Source organism: Myodes glareolus, chromosome 23, assembly GCF_982192425.1.
Source record: "Myodes glareolus chromosome 23, mMyoGla1.1, whole genome shotgun sequence".
Taxonomy (NCBI): domain Eukaryota; kingdom Metazoa; phylum Chordata; class Mammalia; order Rodentia; family Cricetidae; genus Myodes; species Myodes glareolus.
This window is the reverse complement of record NC_142048.1, coordinates 62319010-62337639: the sequence shown is the minus strand read 5'-3', so window position 1 is coordinate 62337639 and position 18630 is coordinate 62319010.

Below are 18630 nucleotides of genomic sequence, written 5' to 3'. Positions count from 1 at the left end.
CTATAGTGCTTTCCTCTTTGCTCTTGCAGTGTGCTAAGGTGTGATAGGAGTTCTTTCTTAATTCCTATTCTGGTTTCTGTGCTGGTAGAGCAGTTCCACTTGGAGTGTAGTCTGTGTGTCAGGATTCAAAAACCATGACGCATTCTGGCTCTTTATAAAGAAAAAAATACCTTTTATTGTGTTTGTGTCTATGTGTTAGTGCCTGTAGAGATCAGAAAAGAGGCCTAGGTCTCTTGGAGTTGGAGTTTCACAGGGTTTTGAGCTGCTAGACATGGGTGAACTAGGAAGCAAACTTGATCCTGTGGGATAGCAGCAAGTGTTTTAAACTCTGAGCCCCGTCTTCAGCGCTGACTCATTATCTTTTATAACAATAGTGACACTGGCAATTTTACTACATTACGCTGACCCGGTTATTGAATACAGGGTACAATCACATCAGGACCTTCTTAGAAAGTCAGAAATATACTGTTCACCTTACATGCTGTGAAATATTGTTAACTCTCTTTCCTATGGTAATAATCACTTATTTCTAATGGGAGAAGAGTCTTGTCATATCACACAAGTCTTGATTAAAGTAAAATCTTTGGAATTTGCCCAGTTCATGAGACATACCCTCAAGTTCAGAATTTGAATACTGAAAATGAAAGAAATATGTTGTTGTTACTTATCCTTTATATCTGAAAGCTGTAGTGGAGAAGCAGTCAAAAGACCACAGAAAAGACAGTCTGCAGTAGCCACTATCTCAGAGCTGTGTGGATTTTCACTGAGCAGGCACATTAGTTTCTGTACCCTGAATACAAGGAGTGTTCTCTGATGAAGCCTGGACTACTTTCTGGAATGAGCTTTTCCAGTGGGATTTCCAAAGCCCTTTCCTTTCTATCCTCTGTATTGGATACATCTGAAGTCCCAGAATGTATCCTTTTGAGTGTGTGTGTGTGTGGGGGGGTGGATATTCTCAGTTTGCTTTTCAGTTGCCAACTGGGGAAAGCCTGGGAGTTCTTAACATCATGATTCTCCAAGGTTTGTTTTTAAGAGAGTAGGTGAGAGGGAGGGAATAAAGGGGACACTTTCTTTAGTCACTTTTGCCAATTTAAATGAGTAACTATACACTTCTTGGTAGGTTAAATGAGTAACTGCATACTTTTTAATTGGTTTCACCTTTTCTTGAGTTCTCTTAATTAATTCATTCCTTTCACATGGCAGATATTTGCCTCTATCTCTGATCTCCAGGACCAATTACCCAGTCTCATCCTCAGAGGTGTTGCAGACCAGCTACTATGTTCAGCTTTCTCTTCCTTTCTCTCTGTCCCCACCTCCAGAAGATCAAGCAGATCTCCTCCAACCTTCCTCCTCCCCCATTACTTTGTTCCAGTTCCTAACTCCAGCAGGCATTTCCTGAGAACAAGTCAAGACTATCATAGATACAGATGGAGTAACCGCAGATCTTCTCCTCCCCACTCATCCCCAGCTATGGTGCACACCACCTCCTGCAGCCCCTCCACACTCTCTGGCCCCATTAGGTGACTAAGCAGATTCTTGTGGGATGCCCAACTTTCCTCATTCTTGAGGAAAGTTCTTCCCTTCCTAGGCCATCTCTATTCCTCAATGTCAGCTTCCAAAACTTTGAAAGACGTTTTACTTGCAAAACCCAGTGCCCAACTCTATCAGAATCCCAGAAGATTTCCTTACAGGCAAGACACAGTCAACACTTTTCTAAGAACTAGAAAGGGCAACAGAAATAAAGGAACAAAATACCTACCCAACAAAGACAAGACAATAGTACCTAGAACTACATCACCTCCAGCAGAGATGCCCACATGCTCGATAAAAACACATTAAAAAGCAAATATAGGTAGCTAGAGCCTAACAACCCTTGCAGTGTAGGCCCTGAGAATTACATCATAGAAGAAGCACAAGAAAATACTTATAGCCTTTATGAATATGATAGAGGTTGTTAAAAAGTAATAGGATGAATCTTTTAAAGGAATCTAGGAAAAGACAAACTGAAAGAAATGAAAAAATATTTCAAGCGCTGAAAAGAGAAATAGAATCAATAAACCAAACCAAAATAGATGGAAGTCTGAAAATTAAAAAGAAAAATAAATTCAAGCAGTAACTTCAGAAGCAAGCCTCATCAGTAGAATACAAGGGATGGAAGAGAGAAACTTAAGCATTGAATTCACAATAGAAGAAATGTATAGGTCAGACAAAGAAAATATTTTACACACACAAATACATGAGGCACAAAACACAAAACATCCAGAAAATCTGGGACACTATGAAAAGACTAAATCAAAGATAATAGGAATAGAGGAAGAGAAAGAGGATGATAATAAACGAGAGAAGAAATCCAGGTCAAGTTTACAGAAAATATTTTCAACAAAATTGTAGAAAAAAAATTCCCCTAGTTTAAAGAAGGTGATGCTTAGTAATACATAAGAAGCAGGTAAGATACCACATAGACTGGACCAAAGTAATCAAAACAAAATTATAGAAAAGCAAAAGAATATTAAAAACTATAAGGGAAAACTTATGAATGCATATGATGACATTCTATTCTTTCTTTGATCTATTCTTTGATCAGTTCCTTGCTCAGCCATCATCAGAGATTTTTCTTCCTTCAGCAGATGGGAACAAATAAAGACCCACAACAAGACATTATACAGAGAGTGAGAGACCTTGGAACATTCAGGCCTAAATGGAAGATCACTATCTCTTCATTGAATCCCTCCCTTCAGGGCTTAGGAACCCTGCAAAAGAGGAGGAAGAAATACGGTAAGAGCCAGAGGAGATGGGGCACACCAAGGACACAAGACCTTCTAAATCAATAAGATTAACACACACAGAAATCCACAGAGACTGAACCAGCATGCACGGGGGTCTGTACCACATAGGTTCATAGAGCTAAAAAGAAAAGGAGACACATGACACCATTCCTTTCCAGAAACTATCTCCAATTGTTAGCCACTTGCAAATGAAAACTTAATTTTCTCCAGGAAAATTTATATCTCACTAGAGAAATATAGTATTCTTAAGGGTAGGCTGCATGCCTAGCAATAGACAGACAATAGAAACCAAACTCGTTATTTTTGAAGGCTTCTTTTCTCATAAAATAATGCCTGGGGTCTTTTTTAAAAAAACTTATTTTTATGCATTTTTTTATTATTTATGTGTATATATTATTTTTATTCTCTTTTAACCTATAGCTGTTTGTATTCATGATATAGTTTCAAGTTCAGTGTTTTATGGGATTCCTGAGTGTGTGAATGAGTGAATCTCTTTATCTATTTCTGTTTTACATTTAATTTAATTTTTTTCCTTAGAAGTCTGTTTGTTTTCCAATGAAAGACAGAATGAGGGTTGATCCACATGGGAAGGGATCCTCCATATGGGGAGGAACTTGGAAGAGTGAAAACCATAATCAGGATATACTATGTGATAAAACAATCAATTTTCAATAAAAGGAAAGGAAAGAAAGGCATGAGAGAAGAAGCCTTTAGGCTAAGTTTCCAGGAATAATGCCAAAGCCTTCCCTACAGAGTTCACCAGATGAGGCTTTATTGCTGCTATTACTACTCTAAGAAACAATGTTGGTAGCACAGGTTTCAAGACAGAAGCCAGCTTATTTTGCCAGGAGACATTACTGCTACCTGACCTTATAATTAGATTGCCCTGGGGGCTTCTGCTATTAGGAATAGAGTATAATTTTGATGAACAACTTTCCTGAGCTTTAACTTTTGAATTTTGATTATTGAGATGTTTTGGAAGTTTCCCCTCTGGGGGAGTCAATTTTTAAGTCTGGAAATTAATCAAACATAGTAAAAATTTTCAAAAAGTGCTTGACAGGAAAGTAAATGACATCTACAGTTTCATATTCTTTTCAGCAGAAACAGAAAAGATTAAGTGATGTCTATAAACATCCTCATCCTACATCCTGAATGTAGGTTCTAGGAATTTTGAAGTTATTGCAACTCTTTTGCCTGGATTTTTCAAGCTTTAATTATATCTAATTATATCAATACATGAGCATAATGAAATTTATATCAGAGGCGCCATTTCTCACTTGTCTCCTTAATTATTTCTAGAGCTCTTTACAGCTTTCACCTAACAGAAAGGAAAAGTACAAATAAACTTTTCACTTGCACAGTTAGTTCCCTATATTTTAGAACTGAGACTGAAGTCAACCTCTGGATTTTAACATACATGTTCAATATACTGAAGTGCAACAGTGTGTTGATATTAGAGGAGGAAGTTCATAGGGAAGATTCATCTTAACACTGGGTAGTGGGTTCGAGTGAGAGAGTAGAAATGTGGATACCAGGTAATGACAGTGTATTAGAACCTCAAAGTACATGTGTCATAATAAATGTCCACAAATGGCATGCAATGTGTCTGAATGGAGAAAATCCATCTACAGGAAATAGTTTATAATAAAGTTTTCTAACACTTTTCTAGAATTTCATTTCCTTGAATGCTTATGTAACATTTACATCACACTTTTAGCTTCCTGAAGTCTACCTAGACTATTTTCTTAAAGTTCAATTCTTCTGTTACTATAATAATTAGTTGTCTAGATATTAGCATTTGCTGAAGGTAGCATTTGTTGACAACAAGAAGGTTTCTTCACATATATCATGGCTTTAAAACCTTTTTACTATGTGGCAATCACATTGTGCCCAACAGCAGTCTTAGTTTAGTCTGCTCTTCTACTGCTATTCACTAATTTTTTGTCGTCTTGTAATTGAGAAATAAAATGAAAGAAGACAAGAAGAATCACTTTAGTTATTTCATTGCTCGGATATATTACACTGCCTTACATGTGTTTGTTCATTGAGAAAATTAAAATCACTCTCAGTTGACCACAGTTATATCTTCTCCCAACCTCACCATCTATAGATCTGATATGCTTGTGTCAGTTCCTACAGTATATTAATTCTTCTGCTGTATTTTTACAAACCCAAGGGGCATATGTAGACAATCACCGCTCTTTGTTTCCCGGTCACTTAGACCCCAGTAATCACACAGAAATATTAATTACAATACTGTTTGACCAATAGCATAAGCGTATTTTTAGCTAGCTCTTAACATTTTAAATTACTCCATTTATATTAATCTGTATATTACCGTGAGGCTGTGGCCTATGAGTAAGGTTCCAGCTGGTGTGTTCTTCTCCTTGGGCAGCTACATGGCATCTTCTCTGCTACACCTAGTTTCTCTATATATCTCTGTTCAGATATCTTGTCAGGCTTTTTACTCCACTATGCCGTTGGCTGAAACAGCTTTTTTAATAACCATGACAACAAAGCATATTCATAGCGTATAGGGGGAATCCCACGTCAGGCATAAAGGCAGAAGCACAAAACTTTTATCAGTTCTATATCACTCTGCCTTCTGTGATGATGTTAAGAGATCTCTTACTCATTAAAAACATTTCCATGGACACTTTATTCTTTGTAAAAGGTTGTAGATCTTCCTCAACTTCATAAAATCATCTTAAAATCTATCTGCTTTTGAAGAAGGTTGTTACTCTGTGTCTTCCTTCTTATTAACACACTTAATTGTATTTCTTATATTATACTCATGTAGACATGGAATCAAATAAATCAACGCATAAACTAAATGCCAAAATGAGATAGGTCCTTCAAAGAATTCATTATGCCTATTACATGAATCTTTTCAAAATCTATATCTCTATATGTGATTATATGAGCTATGTATCATATGTATACTGTTTACTTTTCTTTATAACCCTATTGTAATTTCAGATTCACAGTATCTTGCAATTTTCAGGAACTTAAATGTGTAAATCTGTGTCACTGTTTCTGTCTTTGTGTGAGTGCATGAATGCATGCATGCACGTGTGTGTGTGTGTGTGTGTGTGTGTGTGTGTGTGTGTTTCCTTCCCTAACAAGATCTTATGCTACTTTGTTGATATTTTTGCTTTGGTTTCATTGATTGTATCATTATGCCTTCCCCAGCACCTCTGCCCCGGTTGCTTCTCTTATTCACCATAATGATGCATTGTCTTCTTCATGTAGATGATATGCTGATTTATCTTTCCCAGTGAACTTTTCTGCTGCAATTTCAAAGCTGTCAGGCTGTAAGACTAAGATTAAAGATCTAAAGTCACAGTATATCTACAACAGACTGTATACAAACACGGAAGCCAGCAGGAGAGCATCTCTTGATTTAATGATCTATTGAATTGAGAGAGACTGTGGAGGAAGAGAAAAGGCAAGGTCATAGATAGAGGAATAAACTCCAAAAGTCTTCTGGAGTGGTTTAATTCAGTTGGTCCCTAAATGTTTAATTTAACTTCTTGGGAACATTGATCAAGCATGACCATTGTTCTTTGAGACTGATTTATAAGTAAGGAAGCAACTTGAAAGCACACATTGCTAGATGTTAAATCACAGGATGAGTGTGATCATTTTCAAAAGAGGAAAGAAATCCTAGTTTTCTCCTTTTACATATATATAAACGAAATCTATGGAATCATGCCATCCACTTTTAGTGTACCTCTTTATGTGTTAATGGAATTAACCAATATAATCCCCCAAGGCATGCTCAGAAGCTAAACAATCCCTCATGGGTTGCTTTGGAGGATTTTTCCTAGGTTATGACAAGTTCTTATATAATTGATCATTAGCAATTAACCATCATGATCTCATTTCAAATTTTCTCCAAGTTTGATACACTGCTTTTATTAGTCACATCAGCATTCTACAGATCAAACTATCATCTCTCCAATCTGAAATATTTCAAATAGTGTCTCACCTGGTTTCTTAACATAATTCTCACCTCAAACGAAGCCATTAACTACACATGAAGATTTTTTTTTTCTTTTCAGACATTAGTCAAGTAGCAGGTCTCCTTTCTCAGTGACCTCTAGGAAGAATGTCTTTAGACCACTTATGTGTGTAATTACCTGGAATTTTCCTCAAGTCTCTTCATCTCCATTTCTCTTCTGTTTTTCCTCTGTAGACCAAGCATATCCAAATTACTCAGGACCGTTCCCTTGTTCCTATTCATTTGAAGCATTTTTATATGCATGCATTCCTATTCCTACTCTATTTCAGCATTTCATGACAACTTTTCTATCAGTGAACATTTTCTTGACCTCATATTAAAACTTCATTCAATCTAGTCTTAAAAAGAGTATATCTCCTTATCCAAATCCACATTTTTCTTTTTAATATTACATGTTATTTGGTTATTATTATTATTATTTGTCTCCTTCTCTGGGATAGAAATTCCATTGTAACAAAGAATAATGTTTATGTATACGTGTGAAGGCCTGCATGAGTTTGTGTGCATGCGTGTGTGCAGTACCCATAGAGGTTAGAAGGGAATATTCATGACTACAACTAAAACTAGAGTCTCTAGAAGTAGAACTAGAGTTGCAGGCCGTTGTGACTTATCTGACATGGGTCCTGGAAAGCAAATCTTTGTCCTCTGCAGGAATACTGAATCTTAGGCAGTACAAGACGTGATGAGACCCATTCTTAAAATCGAAATCTCTGAATTAGCTAACCATGAACCATCCATCATATGAAATGCACACCTTTTATTGAAAGGTAGTATTAATCTCCAATATTTTAAAATATTGTTTAATCAAGTGAATCCTATTTTCTTAGAACTTAAACAAGATAGACTCTAATTAAAAACCATAATTAAAGTGAGCATATTCACAACTTCACTTAATCTTAGATCTTGCAGTGTTCTCCTTTTCTATTTTGGGTAATGTCAAGGTGTGAAATGGAACAAGTGTGAATTTTGATGAAAATATTCATGTTAAGCATGTTAAATGGAGATAAAGTGTCCCTCTGATGTTTGTATATTAAATGAGTTGGTCAGTGCTAATAACATTTATCTCTTTCAAAGCACATGATAATTTTACACATTACCATAAGATATACTTATTTGTAGACATGCATAAAAGGGTGTGCTTAGAATTAAACAGAAGTGAAGTCAACCTCTCACTTGTCATTTAATAACTTGGCAAACAAGTCACACTCTGTTGTGACAATTATTTACTTGGTCTGTAATATGGAAATAGTCATGATGCTCCAAAGATACAAATAATGAACTTTATTGCAAAGGCCCTCTCACAAAAACTCTTTACCCTCTCATCTCTCAACCTATATCTGTGTGTCTATCTCCTTCTTCCTTCCTCTTCGTATGTATGTGTGATTTGTGTGTATTGTATACCTATGTTGTGAAAGAATCATTTAGCACTTAATGTCAATACCACACATTTGTGAACTGCAGTAACCAAGTAGTTAGAACAACATTAAGTACCATGGTGGAGCCTGCATCTCTGAGTCACTGTGATGAGTCTTTCAGTGTAAGAAGGCTTTACTTCCTTTAATTCTTTAGTTTTGCAATATAATGGAAGGCCTGGATTTCATTTCCCACTAATCTCCTGACACTCAACATCAAGAGAGACAAAGAAAAATGGTAATGATGAGGTAACCTAGGTCTTGAGTGATCATTTGTTTGCTCACTGCCCAAACCCCTTTGTTGCTGTTGTTGCTGCACATAATTGAGATCATCAGATGCAGCTCTGGAGAATTCGTGAAATTTTTCAGTCCCTGAAATTTCAAGTTGATGCTCAGTATCCTTGCCCTTCTAATTGCTCTGTTGATCTTGATCATCTACATAGTGTCTGCCTGACAGATGTATCTGGAATGACTAGACTCGCTGACATTGTTGTACCTTACAATCAGTACTCATGATGCATGGCACATAGAATGGTCCAAACAACAAAACATTGCAGTCAGTAGATATATTTTCCTCAGTCTTTCATCTCTCAACATCTTTTTTAAAGTAATAATATATACTTTTGTTTTGTGTTATATTCTAAGACATATTGAAAAATTGTGGAAAATAAAACCTAATCTAGGAATTTTCGAAGACCACTCACTGCCTTACATGTGATTGAATCAATCTTTTGAATTCTGGTATGTATGTATGTAAGAGAGAAACTAATTTCTTTCAGAAAAAAATTATTGGTGGTATTTTATTGTTACTGTTCTTTTGTAGTACTCTAGTTAAAAGGGTATTTTTAAAGTAATTTTTTTAAAAAAATTACGTGTGTGTATGTGTACTTGCATGAGTTTATGTGTACTGGGAGACTAGACAGTGTGCCTTCGCATCGAACTGAAGTTAGTACCCTGAAGGTATTAGGTCCTCTTTACCACTGAGTCATTTTTCCAGCTCCCTACAAAGGTATTCTTAAAGATGCTACTTCAAGGTAGAAGTTGTTAAGAGAGTGACATTAAAAAGAAAAAAGAAGTAAATAATCAAAAGGATTTTTGTTGTTGTTGTTGTTCATAAAGCAGTAGGAGAGACTTGCATCTTCTCTGGCTACTGACTAACCTCTTACAGATCTCCTTTCCAAGGCTCTAATGAAATGGAAATGAAGGTTGCTCTGATACACAGTATAAGAGGACATGTACTAAAGAAAATTCACAATATAAATGACATTCTCGATCCAAAAAAACATGAGGCAGGGTATGCATGGATTTTACACAATTTTGCACAAAAAATTTTACACAAAGAACATTAATGAGAAAGATGAATAATGGAAATATATAATTTAATCTAGGAATTAACATCTAGAGGGAAAAACAACTCCAATCAGAGGATTAACTTTGCGGCTTTAACAGCAAACGTGAACCACTGCTCCTAGAAGAATCCACAAAGGCAGCCTTAGGCTACATGAGACAAGATATCTGATTCCCAGAGAGGCCAAAGACCGGGAAACTGATAATAAATTTCTAATATTAATTGCCTGGGGAAAGATTCTCAAAGATGGCATGAAGCCAAAAATAAATTACTTTTAAACAAGTCCCTGAAACGTCACTCTCAGTGGCTTCTCTTTGGTGGGTTGTTAAATGTCTCTGGTCTCAGAGGTCACTTCACATTGAGGCTGGTGCATCCGTAATGTATCTCAGGACTGAATGATGGGACAAATTCTCCATTTTACAACCTATTTGGAAGTTTCTAACAATGAAACAAACACTGACATCTTGGTCATCAAAAAGTCATGTTCTGCTATGTATTTGGTTCAGCCAAGAAATGCATGTAGGACAGAAAACTAGAAACACATAGTCACTATTTCCTTTACTTATTATTTTTAAAAAATTGTTCACATGTATGTACACAAATTATGCAACTTAATGAACACCCAAATGCTCATACTAGATACTTAAGGTTTGATTAGCCCTTTACAACACAGCAGTTTGACCTCTGCATCACAGAACTTTTTTGTATATTTCACAATGTTTTCTCAGTCAAATCACATGATCCAGAAATACCTTGTGAACTAGTTTGACATAAAATGAATTTTTTTCATATGAAATTTTTTTCAAATGAATTTTTTGCTATGCGAGACATATAATGAACAAAATCTACATAGCTTGAGAAAGAACAGTTGGAATTCTTCATAAATATGAAACTTGTCATGTGAGAGTTGCCAAAATATTACAACATAAAACAACAAAAAACCCACACATGAAACTATATGTCCATTGAGAAGTAACAGACATTATATTTAGGAAAGAACAGAAACATAATATGCTGCTGACATATTGCAGCTAAAATCATAAGTAATTTAGACATAACATGGCAAATGCTTATATTGTATAAGAAATTATATATTTGCATATCTTATTGAAAATTTAATTCAGAAACATTTATTTGTGATAAATAGAAAAGGCAAAATATAAATTTATATAGATTAGTCAATTCCAAACCTTAGAAAATACTTTCCATTAAGAAGTCTAATTTTAATAATAATAATTCATATTATATGTATTATAATACCTAAAATACAACAAATAAAATTATAAAATTATGATTTAATATTCTTGCTAGAACAGAGATTTTTATTCATGCTAATGTGTGAGACAGTCTTACATAGCTTAGACTGATCTCAAATTTTTCGGTAGTCTTTTATGTCCTTTAATTCTTATTGCTCTTGCCTCAATAATGCTGAGAATACCTGTGTACAGTACCACATCTAGATGGAATACAGATATTTTAAGAATGTTGAATTTATTTATTCATTCATTTTTTGCAATTTTAATTTAATTACATTTCTTCCTCACCTCGCCTCCATTCATCCCTCCCCTATACCCTCCTCTATTCTCCTTCAAGACAATAGCCTGGACTCTTTTTCCACTAATTGTTATTGCACACTTTTATTTATAAGTGTATACTTAATTTCTTTCTAAATGTAAACTGCTCAGTCCTTATAAAGTTATTTTCATGTATGTTTTCCGTACATTTTCAATTTGTCTTTTTTTAGGTCTCTTCAATTATAATTTCTTGAAAAACAAAAGGTAGAAACAACGAGAACAACAGAACTCTGGTAACTAAAGAGAACATTAAAAGTGCATTCCCCTCATTTCTAAGCCTTGAACTATTTTATCTTTTGTATCTGAGTGTTGGGGTTCTTTCTGTTTTTTCTCAGCATTTATCTATGTGCACCACAGCTGTGTGTCAATATGGTGCAAGGGGAGGCCAGAATAGAACACCATTCCAGTCCCTGGAAACAGAGTTGCAATGGTTGTGAGTTATCATGTAGGGCCGGGAACTGAGTCTGGGTCCTCTACCAGAGCTGAAAGTTCTTCAACTGCTTGACCAACTGTACCTAGAAGTATTCTCGGACCCACCGCACTGGCTTTTCTCTGCCGCCTGTTCCCAAACCCGCTTATGAAATAACCATTTTGAGGCTTAATATTAATTACATACTCTTTGGCCTATTAGCTCACGCTTCTTATTAATTAACTCCTACATCTTAAATTAACCCCCCCCCTTTTTTTTAAAGAATATTTAACCACGAGGCTTTTGCTTCGCTACTTCACATCTTGTTTCCTTGGTGGCTGCTGGCAGCTGCCTGACTCTACCTTCCTTCTCCCTAAATTTAATTTGGGTTTTCCACCTAGCTATATTCTGCCGTTCCATAGGCCAAACAAGCTTCTTTATTAACCAATGGTAATAAAACATATTCACAGCATACAGTGAGGGCTCCCACATCAGCGAACTATTGTCGATCAACATTTTATTATCTGTCTTAGAGAAAGAGAATAGTAGTTTCCAGGACAAGAGGATAATATGAAGGAAACTTCTTAATATAAAAGTTAATGTACAGTAATCAATATGCCATAAAATTTAAAAATAATTTTTATTGGTAATAAATAGACAAACATGGAAACTGTGGAAAGCAATATCTTCTAAAAATACTGTAACAAAAAGTAACAGTACCAAAATCAATTAATTTAAGTGAATTATTAAATACCATTATGAGATCCACTGTAACTTATGTAATATAACATTATCTTTTTAATGGTTTAACAGGAGGGTAATTTCAAAATTATGATCATGATACCCAATGGTACATAAGCCAATTCCATACAAATGGGGTGACAGATCTATGTGTCTCAATATTTACATATTTTCAGTCATAAAATATGCACTGTCCCTTTTTTGATTCAACCATGGATATCTCATAAAGTGCTTAAAATTAGAAAATAAATAAGTATTAGAAATTACGTTGATATAAATTCTATATATGTATTTTATAGAGGTTGAAGGAAGAAGTAAAAAAAAGAATAATAGTATTGGCATCTTCTTTTGAAGCAATCATTTGCACGGAATTATTTCCTTTATTTGTTATTGTATCAGTGTTTTCCTGACTATATATATGTTCAGCATTCAGTTGCACTTGGAAGCCAGAAGAAGGTATCAGATGTGGAACTGGTATTGCACATGGTTGTAAGCTGTTAGGTTGTGAGTTGCCAGGAGAATGCTGAGAACCAAGCACAAGTCTTCTGTAAGAACACCTAGCACACTGAACCTCTAATCCACTTCTCCAGCCTCCTGTGTTTACTTCTTATTGGAATAAGAAATACAAACTTCAGTGTGATTTTTTACAATTTCTAAGTTAAGTACCAATATACAATACTAAGTTAAGAATACCAAATAATAATAAGAGATCAATAATTGGGTTATGCAATACCTCTATATAGGTTAAAAGAAAGTGTTTTCTAAAGGTTGAGTATTTCATACATATATAAAAGCATTTGCTTTAGAAGAGAAGTGAAAATGAATGAAAGCTTGATAGATATTAGGTGAATTTTATACTTTTTTTTATTAATTTTGTTAATAGAAATTTTGGAATATTTACTTCACTTGGAACAAAATTAAATAAAAATTAGTATTTCACATAATGGATTTATATACACTCACATACACATAGACTATCAAAATATTTAATTAAATGAACAATTTTAGGTGCTTGTCTCTTTGTATATGCAACATTTATTAATTTCTTATCAAATTCAATAAGGTAGCACTAGAGGAAATACAGATGCCATCTGAAGTAAAATTATTGAAATATCATTTTATTCACTCAAAAGTATGTGGTGCTCATGTCCCTTAACTGCTACATTTATCTTGAGACATGACTTAAAATGACATTAGATTGAAAATGGATGAATTTGTTTAGAATCTTGTAGGCTACATTTAGGAATTTTGATGTGGTTTTATTTTATTAAAGCATAATACCTTTCTTTAGTATTAAGTAAAGGGCACACATCCTTTGACTACCAAAGTTTGTGTCTATATAACACAAGAATAAATATATACTAGAAGTGCATATCCTTTCCTTTGATTTTTTATTATATCTGATGAAAATAAATAACGTTCTAGATGATTTATTATTCAACTGAGATAGATTTAATTTAAATTTTTAATTATATTTGCATCTTAAAATATTTGCTTTTGGAAATGTGTTTGACATTTTCATAGAGGTCTAATGGTATTGGAAAAAACTATTGTGTTTGCTAAATTAACTGTGTCATACTCATAACTACTTAGGAAAATCATTCTCAGAAATGTAATGGAATGTGTCAGGCAGAGACACAGATATTTCCATTTTCCTCTGAGATATGACCTCTCATATCACAAGCAGAAAGAAAGAATAGATTACATCTGACCATGCCAATATGTGTGAATATAGCAATTTATTGATATAATTTATCCTCTTTTAAAAACATAAGCACAAGGGAGTTAGATATCCAGTATATAAAATCTCTGGTGCACTGTTTTCTTTCATACTTTAGCCCTTGGGTAAGACATTTCTAGGGAACCTGGGAAGGTCTGTGAAAGTTTTGCACAGTAAACACTGGACTGATTTTTCTGTTGTACCATAGATGATTACCACACCTGAAACTTGCTATTTTCCTTACAAATAGAAAACCATTGTAATATTAACCATTTTAAATAATGTAATTTTGTATAAGAATTCTCAACTGACTGAAAGATGTAAGTGATATTTATACATATATGGAGATACAAATAACTTTCCAAGACTTTTGCTAGAATTTAAGCAAGTAGACACAAGACAACATTCTAGTTTACTGTGACCAAATTCAGCTCTAGAGCAGCACTTAAAACAGACAGTTTACATTCAGGCAACTGATAATCTGTTTGTTTGTTCATTCATTTGGTGTGGAAGAGTTGTCTGTATTCTGTCAATCATGTTTTAAATAAATGCTGATTGGTCAGGTAGGAAGTATAGGCAGGTCAACCAGATAGAAAGTAGAGGTGGGGCGAGGAGAACAGGAGTATTCTGGAAAGAAGGAAGCCCATTCTTTCCACTCCTGTCCAGACACAGAAGAAGCAGGATGTGACCTGCTCCACTGGAAAAGGTACTGAGCCATGTGGCTAATATAGAAAAGAATTATGGATTAATATAAGCTATAAGAACTAATAAGTAGCCTGAGCTATTGGGTCAATCAGTTTTATAACTTATGGAGATCTCTGTGTGATTTTCTTTGGGGCTTGCAGGTTGTGGGGTACCGGGAAGGAGAGATACCCCAAAGAGCAGGCCCTTATGTTACATTCATTGTTTCTTCCTTGTTGATCTTTTTATTGTAAACTAATTTTCAAAGATTAACTAATGGTATTTTATTGATTTTAATGCAGAAAATTTAGATCATAAATTGTAGGCATATAAAGCAATCTGGCCATTACTTTATTATATTATTCATAATAGGAGAAGCCATGATAAAAAAATCTATTATAATTTGAAAGGGAAATGGGGGGATGGTGTGGAAGGTCCTTCTATCTATGTGCTGTTTTCATTGATTAATGAATAAAGAAGCTGCCCAGGCATATTGATAGGGCAGAACTTAGGTAGGCAGGTTAGATAAAACTGTACTCTGGGAGGAAGAAAGCAGAGCCAGAGAGACGACATGGATCTGCCGCCAGAGTAGAACTTACTGTTGAAACTTAGCTGGTAAGCCACTGCCACGTGGTAATATACAGATTAATAAAAATGGGTTAAATTCATATGTAAGAGCAGTGTTTTAATTAATATAGTTTCTGTGTGGTTATTTTGTTTCTGGGCTGCCGGGATGAATAAACGGCCTGTCCTCCAACCTCTCTCTCTCTCTCTCTCTCTCTCTCTCTCTCTCTCTCTCTTTCTTTCTCTCTCTCTCTCTCTCCTTCTCTCCCTCTCTCTCCAAGTAAGTTAAGTAGCACAGGTGAGCATGCAGTCTTCTACTTCCTTTCTCATGGACGAAGTAGGGAAGCTATTTCCATCCAGAATTCCATATACACAGATACATAGAAAGAGTTCAGAGTACTTAAGCCCTAGCTATCAGAGACCCTAAGCCAAAGTAATATCTGTCAATTCTTCCCTCATTTCTTGGTCATAGTAAATCTCTTGGCTCTGAGGAGTAGGGGCTCACCATTTTAATCTATACTCTTAATGTTTTCCCAGTAATATTTGAAAAGCAGCTATGATGAAGTTTCAGCTCCTTCCAACTTATTTATCTTGAGAATTATAATCATGGCGCCTATTGTCCAAAATCTTAGACTCCTTTCTCAAACTACATCTTTAGTCTTATCTCCATTGTGATGTGCAAAATCTAAAATCACTGTCAATTTGAGAGATCTTTGAGCACACCACAGTATTTCAAGTTGTTAATTTAACAAAGCAGTAGTTTTTTTTAAAAAAAATACTCTGACATTTTCCTACTTTTTAAAAGTTGAAAAATATTTACTATAATAATTTGTTATTAAAAATATAAGGTATATATTTTCTTAACACATTTAGTGTTTGGAAACTCTAAAGAGTTTATTATTCTTGAAACTTGGAGTTAGTTCAACATTTCATTGAATAAGAAAGAAATTTTGCTGCTAAATGAAAAGTTTGAAGCTAGCAATGACTATGTTTAAAGCTAATATAATTTAACCTTTTGCAAAGTTCTGCCAATTTAGACAACTTTTAAGTAGAAATTATTTTATTTTTATGTAATGATAAGAAATATCTGTCTATCATCTATACTTTATAAAGCCCTAAACATGAAGGTCAATTGGGATGTGCACATATTTGAAAATTTAACTGGTGTAGAAGGTCTTTCTGACTATGTGTTGCTTTTATTGAATAATGAATAAAGAAACTGTCTTAGGCCTGTGCAAGACAGAATTTAAGTAGTTGGGGAAAACTAAACTGAATACTGGGAGAAAGAAGCTAGAGTCAGAGAGAAGCCATGTAGCCCTGCTGGAGGCAGAGGGAACTTTACCCAGTAAACTACAGCCAGGTAGTGATGTACAGATTACTAGAAGTAGGTTAAATTATGATGTAAGAGTTAGCCAATGAGAAGCTAAAACTAATGAACTAAGCAGTTATTTAATTAATACAGTTTCTATGTAGTTATTTTGGAAGTTAGGGAAGTCGGGAAATGAACAAGCGTCCAAGCAGCCTCCTACAACATATAACCATTGAAGAAGTAATTATAACTATCACTTGACTAGAAATTGCTAGAATATGCCATTGCTCTGGTTTGCTTTTCCCCCAAAAAATCCAGGACAGCCAAAACAATCCTGTATAATAAAGGAACTTTGGTAGGCATCACAATCCCTGACTTCAAACTCTACTACAAAGCTACAATACTGAAAATAGCCTGGTATTGACATAAAAACAGACAGGATGACCAATGGAACTGAATTGAAGATTCAGATATCAATCCACACACCTATAAACACCTAATTTTTGACAAAAAGCAAAAAATATAAAATGAAAAAAGAAAGCATATTCAACAAATGATGCTGGCATAACTGGATATCAACATGTAGAAGAATGCAAAAAAATCCATATCTATCACCATACACAAAACTCAAGTCCAAATGCATCAAAGACCTCAATATGAAACCAACCACACTGAACTCCATAGATTCTTTCAGAAAGCCTTACCAAATATTAGCAACACAATGACAGCAAATAACACACATGGTTAAAAAACTTTTAGAAATAACAGACTCAATTCTCCAGTCAAAAAACACAAACTGACTAAACTGATCAAAAAACAAAATCCGTATATGTTGTCTGAAAGAAACACATCTTAGCTTTAGAGATAGACACCCCCTTAGAGTAAAATGATGAACAAGAGAACTTCAAAAATGTGAGAAAAAGTAATCAGGAATCCCTATCTTAATATCTGACGAAATAGACTTCAAACTAAAGCTGATCAAAATAAAGTAAAGAACTTGATTTTAAACAAAGGAGCATCTAACCAAAGCTTATTCTATCCTAAATATATATGCACCAAATTCTGACAAACCCAGTTCCAAAATAAAAAAAAACTACATTTACATAGAAATGGCTACAGCATAGATGTCCTTTAACTGACAAATTGATGTGAAAATGTGGTACATGTATACGTTAAGGAATTCTATGCCATTGTACAAAAAAAGTGAAATCACAAATTTCAGGCAAATGAATGGAACTAGAAAAGATCGCATTGACTTAAGTTACCCAGGCACAGAAAGACAACAGTGCATTTTCTCTCTCATCTGAGGCTCCTAGCTACAAATTTCCAAATGTGGAGTAACTATAGAAACCAGGAAAGTAAAAACAGACCATTGTAGTGGCCAGGGCATGGGAAAGCCACAAGGGAGCTAGCAAGGTGAAAGTAATCTGTTGGAGAAATGGAAAAACTGGGTGTTCTAATTAGGGGAGGGAAGAAGACAAATAAATACACAGGAAGTAGGGGGGTAGTCTGTCACTCAGTGAGGAGAAACTACAGGCAGGCTCTGCAGAAGGGTATTCACTAGCTGGCTTGGTAGAGAGAGTGGGAGAGGGCATGACAGGGGCCTGTCAGTCAGGGCAGGCATGGTGGGTTCTGGAAGAGGCCTAGAGGTTGGTTTGGATGCAGGCAGAGGTGACCATACTAGGCCAGGGCACTGTATGTCAGACTCAGACTAGGTTTGGTGATTTGGGGAAACATGTGGAGGGGAGGATCAGGCAAATTCACTAGACTAGCTCCTGGGAAAGGAAGTGCAGGGTATGGCGGCGTGGAGACATTGACTACTGTATCTATACAGCTTTAATATAAATCAAATTGTTTTGAAACATGAAAATGTCTGTGTCTTTGAAATACCAGTGATTGTGACTGTGAATCTCAAACATTACAATTTTAATGTAACCTGTTTTTTGCCCTAAAGTCTGCAGCAATAAGATGATTATAAAAATACAAGTATGAAGAAGACTATAGAAAAGAGATCATGGCTTCCCAAAGGAATAATTTTCCCAGGGATATATTTTGTTTCAGA